The sequence below is a fragment of the Odontomachus brunneus genome, unplaced genomic scaffold, assembly GCF_010583005.1.
Source record: "Odontomachus brunneus isolate Ranch 3 - 2012 unplaced genomic scaffold, Obru_v1 Obru_scaffold_104, whole genome shotgun sequence".
NCBI lineage: Eukaryota > Metazoa > Arthropoda > Insecta > Hymenoptera > Formicidae > Odontomachus > Odontomachus brunneus.
Genome location: NW_022639554.1, coordinates 954689 through 960955, shown reverse-complemented (window position 1 = coordinate 960955; position 6267 = coordinate 954689).

Below are 6267 nucleotides of genomic sequence, written 5' to 3'. Positions count from 1 at the left end.
ATGAATCATGTATCTGCAAAGGCCGCGATTTCTGAGCGCGGACGCGCTCGTCCGGTGCGTCTTTGCCGGCGTAAAAAGCGTAATTTGCGACGTCGCAGCATGTTACCGATTAAACGGCCGAGCGCGGCATGGATTTCGACCATCGATACTTTATGCGCGCCCGGCATTAAATTCCGCGCGTATCGAAGCGCGAGGAAACGGCGCGTTTAAACGCGGCTAGGGTGTAAAAAGCGATTCTTATTGGTACGCGCCAACGGATATACGTGTATGCGTACACACCGGAGATCCGTGGAAACGATACGGATCTATGCCCCGCGACTTAATCCGATCCCTTCCCACGTGGCGCCCCGCGGTGTGCATGGCGCTTTATTAGCCGTCAATTGTTTGTTCAACATTCCCCAAAAACCCCCGTAAACGTTCGCCGGCCTGATTTACTGCCCGCTCTCGTCGGGGCCCACGAGGGCCCCGCAATCTCCTCCTTCCTGCGCCCGCCGACGTCCGCGCGACGAGAGAGAGAGGATCCTTGAACAAAAATCCTCCCGGCCCGGCGTGTCCGCGACCTGCGGAGGCGTTCTTCTCCAGGAAATCACCTCGATGTAACCCCACGGCGAATTCCGCCCCGGTGCCTCTTTCTCTCGCTCTCTCGTATACCTGAACGAGGCGGTCTGCGATCGACCGCGACCTTTAACCCCCCCCGCGGCCCAAATTAATCTCGGCAAACGGACCGCGATATTAAGCTTCGTCTTTATTTCGAGCACTATCAACGACGTCCGACGTGATGATCGATCGTTGCCGTTTAGAGCACTTCATAAAGCGTAATCTTGCAAGGTACACAGAATTTTAACCGTGATTTCTCGAGGAAGATTCGCCTGCTTAAGAGGATGATGCTGGATACCGACACAATGCAGCATTCGTGTTTTGCATTGTTATTTTATTTGGTGGTATTTTGTTTGCAAGTGTTTATACGGGGTAAAAAAAATACTGAGAGAAAAAATATATAACGTAAGATATAAATATAAAAAATCTTTACTCGATGGACACTAACAATATATTTGTACTGATACACATATTTCAAATAATAATGATTTTTCTAGAGATGAAATCTCGGAATCCCTCAAAATCTGAAAGGTTTCAAATTTCTAGGACACAAAATTTCGTGCTATTTTTGTGATTCAAAATTCTCGGAAACCTGAAACAGAGATGCCAGTTTCGGTTTTAATTTTTATTAAAAAATAATTATTTTCATCTAATTTCCACATATAATTAAAAAAAAAGTTTTGTTAAGTTTTTAGTTCCTGACCAAAAATATTCTTTTTGATAATTATACATTAAAATATTGATAAAATTGTTTTTACCAGTAAAAATAATTATATTGATATATTTTAAGCATTGCAAGATTAATTTTTTGGTGAAAAGTGTAATTATACAAGAGCCAGTTTTATGCACAATTACTCACTCTTTTTTTAATTAATACTTTAGGTTTGGATAGCTCCAAGTTTCGAGAGTCTCATAAAGTTTTGGACGAGTTTCGAGGGCTTAAAAATCAGATTTCTATTCAACCCTAGATTTTTCCATCAAATAGCTTAATCTAATGAAAATATGACATTTGATATAAAATTATGCTGTTTGATATAATATTATGTTGTTTAAGTCAAACAAAAGGGTCAAGCAAACAGGAATTCTGCATCCAAGACCTTTTTCTCTGTTGCAAGTTCCGCCTCGAGCCGATCGCCAGTCAGCGCGCGGCCGAACGATTTAGATAAGATCCCCGCGATGACCCTCTCGCCTCGCCTCGTCAGGGTCGATCGTCGGGATCGAGGGGGCGAGCGCGCGTATAACTATAATAAGCCACCGCGCGCGAGCCCATTAGTTGGATTATTAAATTTCTCGGTCGCGCCGGGAGGGGGAGGTGAGTTCGAGAGCGAGCCACAGCGGGTTTCGCGTTTAGGCAGCCATTAGCCTGAGATTTACGCCGCGCCGTAACTCATCGTACTCATTTGTTCGTTCGCTCTCTCCTTCGCACGCGCTCCTTGCCCGGACGAGAAAGGGTGATCAAGAGAGAAAGAGAGCGAGGCAGAAGGAAGGAGCGCTCGCCTTCGCTCACCCGGGGTCCACCCTCGAAGCTTCGACAGACTCCATTCACCGTGGCTACGCGATTGGTTGATCCTTCATTCGGCGCGTATCCCCTTGTCACGTTTTCGTTCCCTCGTCGCGACCTGGCGTGTAAACAGTCCGTTTTAACATGTTCCACTCTCTTTCTCTCTCTCTCTCTGTCTCTTTCTCTCTCGTCGGTTCTCCGCCGAGCTTCTCCGAAGAGCACGGCCCGGTGGCCTGGCGGCTGCGACGGTGACGTGTTATTAATTCCGCGCGCACCTCTATGGATCAGCGTTCTCCTCGCGGACGACGCGGTGGCAGTCGCGGAAGAGGCGCCCCGAGTCGAAATTTTAGCGCTACTTTCGACCCTTGAACTTTCTCACATTTATGTATTCTACAGAACCTATGTATGTTTAATACGCATGGAAACCGCAGTCCTACACTGAGAGAAAAATGTATGATATTTGGAACTATAATGATATAGTAAAAAGATTATAGTTAGGAATATTATTTTTATAGTAAATGTCATCATAATGTTTGTAATATTTACAATATAAGCATAGTATAATTGATATGTAAAACTTTTACCAAGAATTATAATTATTTGAAATAAAAGGTATAGTAAGGTAGCAACCCTTATAGAAATATCATACTAAGAATCATTGACAATTACTTATTTTCAGTATTAAAAATACTGGATAATAAGTAATTATCAATGATTCTTAGTGTGATATTTCTATAATGGAAATATTGAATGGTAAGAGAAATTAACTATTTTATATAGTCAATACAATTGAAATATTTGGCAAATATAGGTACATGTAACTATATTCCCAAAGTGTGCTTTACTTTACACATAAAGTAATAAAATGGTGACTATAAATCTGCGTTCATTCTGCTATATCTTTATGTTTAGATGAACTATAAATATATGTTTGAGGCCAAAATAAACTATAAAATATAGTAAGATTATAGTTATTCCAATTATTTTTTTCTCTCAGTGTACTTGGCGATTCAAAAAGGTCAAAAAACAAAATTAAAGTGACCAGACGACTCGCTTTTCGCGGAATAGGCCCGGTTTTCCACACTTTGTGGCCAATTTTTCCAAATGCTATTCGGGACGTCGATTAGTCTCGGATTCGGATAAACTGCCCCGGTTTACTCCAGTTCCAGAGAAGTTTTTAAATGTTTCTGATAAAGGGAGTTTTTCTCAAGAAAATTCACAACTCTAGCAAATATAGTAGCTTTACTTCTTCTTCTTAATATTAAGTAAAAATAACAATTCTCTCTTAGCAGTAGTTTCTAATTTTACTGTATACAGGTCTTCATTGTTGTTAAATTATTTTTCATATGATTATAAATAAAATATTTTTCTATATGTGTGTTATACGTATGTTATATTTAATATTAATTTACAGCGTTATATAGATAAATTAGGTAAAACTGACCAAAAAATTCCTCTACCATTTGACGACAACCATGTAAAATTTTAAGTTATTAATCAAAGAAAATTCGTGAATGATTACGCGCCATACGGTAGATGAGTTGTGATGGCGATGTCTGCCTCTGTATGCTCATATACTGGGTTGGCTAATAAGTACGTGCGGTTTTTCTCGATAGATGGCTTCAAGGCGCTTTGCTAAGCTTTATCTTCAGTCGGAAGTCTTGAAAGCGTATAGTCATTGACAGATAACATTTCAACGTGCATTTAAAGAATATACGTAAAGATTGCTTGTGTATCATATGTGTTTTGCACATATTCATCTGAAAATGGATAACCAAAACGAGCATTTTCGGCATATTATGCTTTTTTATTTAAAAAAAGACAAAAACGCGGCGCAAACCTGTAAAAATATTTGTGCAATATATGGTGAAGATGTCATGAAAGAACGCGTGTGCCAAAAGTGGTTTGCGAGATTTCGTTGCGGAGATTTTTTGTCAAAGACAAACCACGCTTAAGCCGACCAAATGAGATCAACAGCGACAAATTGAAGGCGGTAATCGACACCAATCCACACTACACGACGCGAGAGATTGCAGACGTTCTCCAAATATCGAAATCGAGCGTGGAAAACCATCTGCATTAACTTGGTTATGTTAGCCGTCTCGATGTTTTTCGCATGAACTGAGCGAAGCTCATTTAATCCAACGCATTTTCATTAGCGATTCACTCAGAAAACGTGAGAAAAGCGATCCATTTCTGAAGCGTATGGTAACTGGCGACGAAAAATGGATCGTCTATAATAATATCAAGCGCAAAAGATCGTGGGGGCAGCGCAGCGAACCACCACAAACCACTTCGAAGGCAGGGCTTCACCCAAGCAAGATCATGCTCTCAATTTGGTGGGATTGGAAGGGTGTTGTGTTCTATGAGCTACTTCCGAAGAACAGAACGATCAATTCAGATGTATACTATAGTCAGCTGGATAAATTGAAAGCAGCGATCCACGAGAAGCGATCCAGAATCGATGAATCGTAAAGGCGTCGTCTTTCACCATGACAATGCTAGGCTGCACACATCTTTACAAACCCAGCAAAAATTATTGACGCTAGGCTGGGATGTCTTACCACATCCTTCGTATTCTCCAGACATTGCACCTTCAGATTACCATCTGTTTCGCTCTTTTCAGAATTCCTTGAATGGAAAGCACTTCATTTCTGAGGAAGCTGTCAAACGACACTTGGAACAGTTTTTTGTCGAGGAAGATAGGAAGTTCTTTGAACGAGGAATTATGAAGCTATCCGAAAGATAATAGATAACAACGGCCAATACATAATTGATTAAAATTATTACCTTCTATAAAAATAATCATCGATAGTTTATAAGTAAAAAACCGCACGTACTTATAGGCCAACCTAATATTAGATCAAACTGAACAAAAAAGTTGTCTACCATTTTCGAAATAATCACGTGTTTAGTTATTAATTAAAGAAGTTTGATGTACAGCTGTGCGCAATAATGTACCAATCTTTTTTAATTAATAAAATATGTACGTGGAAAATATGTCATGGAAAATGGTAGATGACTTTTTTGTTCAGTTTGACCTAATATACAAGCATACAGCTGCAAACGTCGCCATCATAGCTACCATATGGTACGTGATAATTCACGAATCTTCTTGGATTAATAACTCACTAAAATTTTACGTGGTGTTTGCAAAATAATAGAGGAATTTTTTGTTCAGTTTGACCTAATCTACGTGTGCATCGCTTCTCCATGAGTTACCGAACACTCTGTATATATAAATTTCTGTGATTTCCCTCTCTCTATTCCACACATTTATGAAGTCCCGGATTTGAGGCTGGAAAATCTGATCACCTTAATAAAATGCCACTTGTACGTTCTACCAAAAACCTGCCGAGGTAGTTTATAAGTTAACTAGAATCAAAAGAGATTGCTGTATATGGGTTTCAGATATACTACTGTGTCCAAAAAGTAAGACCAGTTTTCAATTTAAATCGCGCGGGTAAACCGCACATCATAAATATTTTTTTTCTAAGTTGGCAGCATTGTGACAGACATCTGTAACAAATTTCATGTCAAAACATTCATTACTTTTTGCTTTACGCTTGGTTTTGTACGACGCTAAAAGTGCATTCGGCGATTTTTACAATGTCTAATTATATTGAGCAAAGAAGTTGCATTAAATTTTGTTTGCGGAATGAAATTTCGGGTGCAGAAACGTTCAGGATGTTGCAGAAAGCCTTCAGGGACCATGCTTTGTCGGAAAGGAATGTTTACAAGTGGTATAAACAGTTCAAAGAAGGTCGTGAAAGTGTTGAAGACGAAGAGCGTTCCGGACGACCATCAACCTCTACCGATGAACAACACGTCAAGAAAATCGAAGAACTTGTGCTTGCTAATCGTCGAATGACTGTTAGAGACCTTGCTGATGCTGTTGGTATTTCGAAAGGATCTGCCAATACCATTTTGAAAGATATTTTGGGCCTGAAACGTGTAAAATTTCGACTAGTGCCAAATGCACCGTCTCACACTGCACTCGTTCATCGTGACTTTTTCGCCAAAAATTCGATCCATATCGTTCCGCAACCACTGTATTCGCCTGATTTAGCACCGTGTGACTTCTGGCTATTCCCGAAACTCAAAAGACCACTGCGGGGAAATCGTTTTGAGACGATAGAAGAGATACAACGTGAATCGCTACGCGCTCT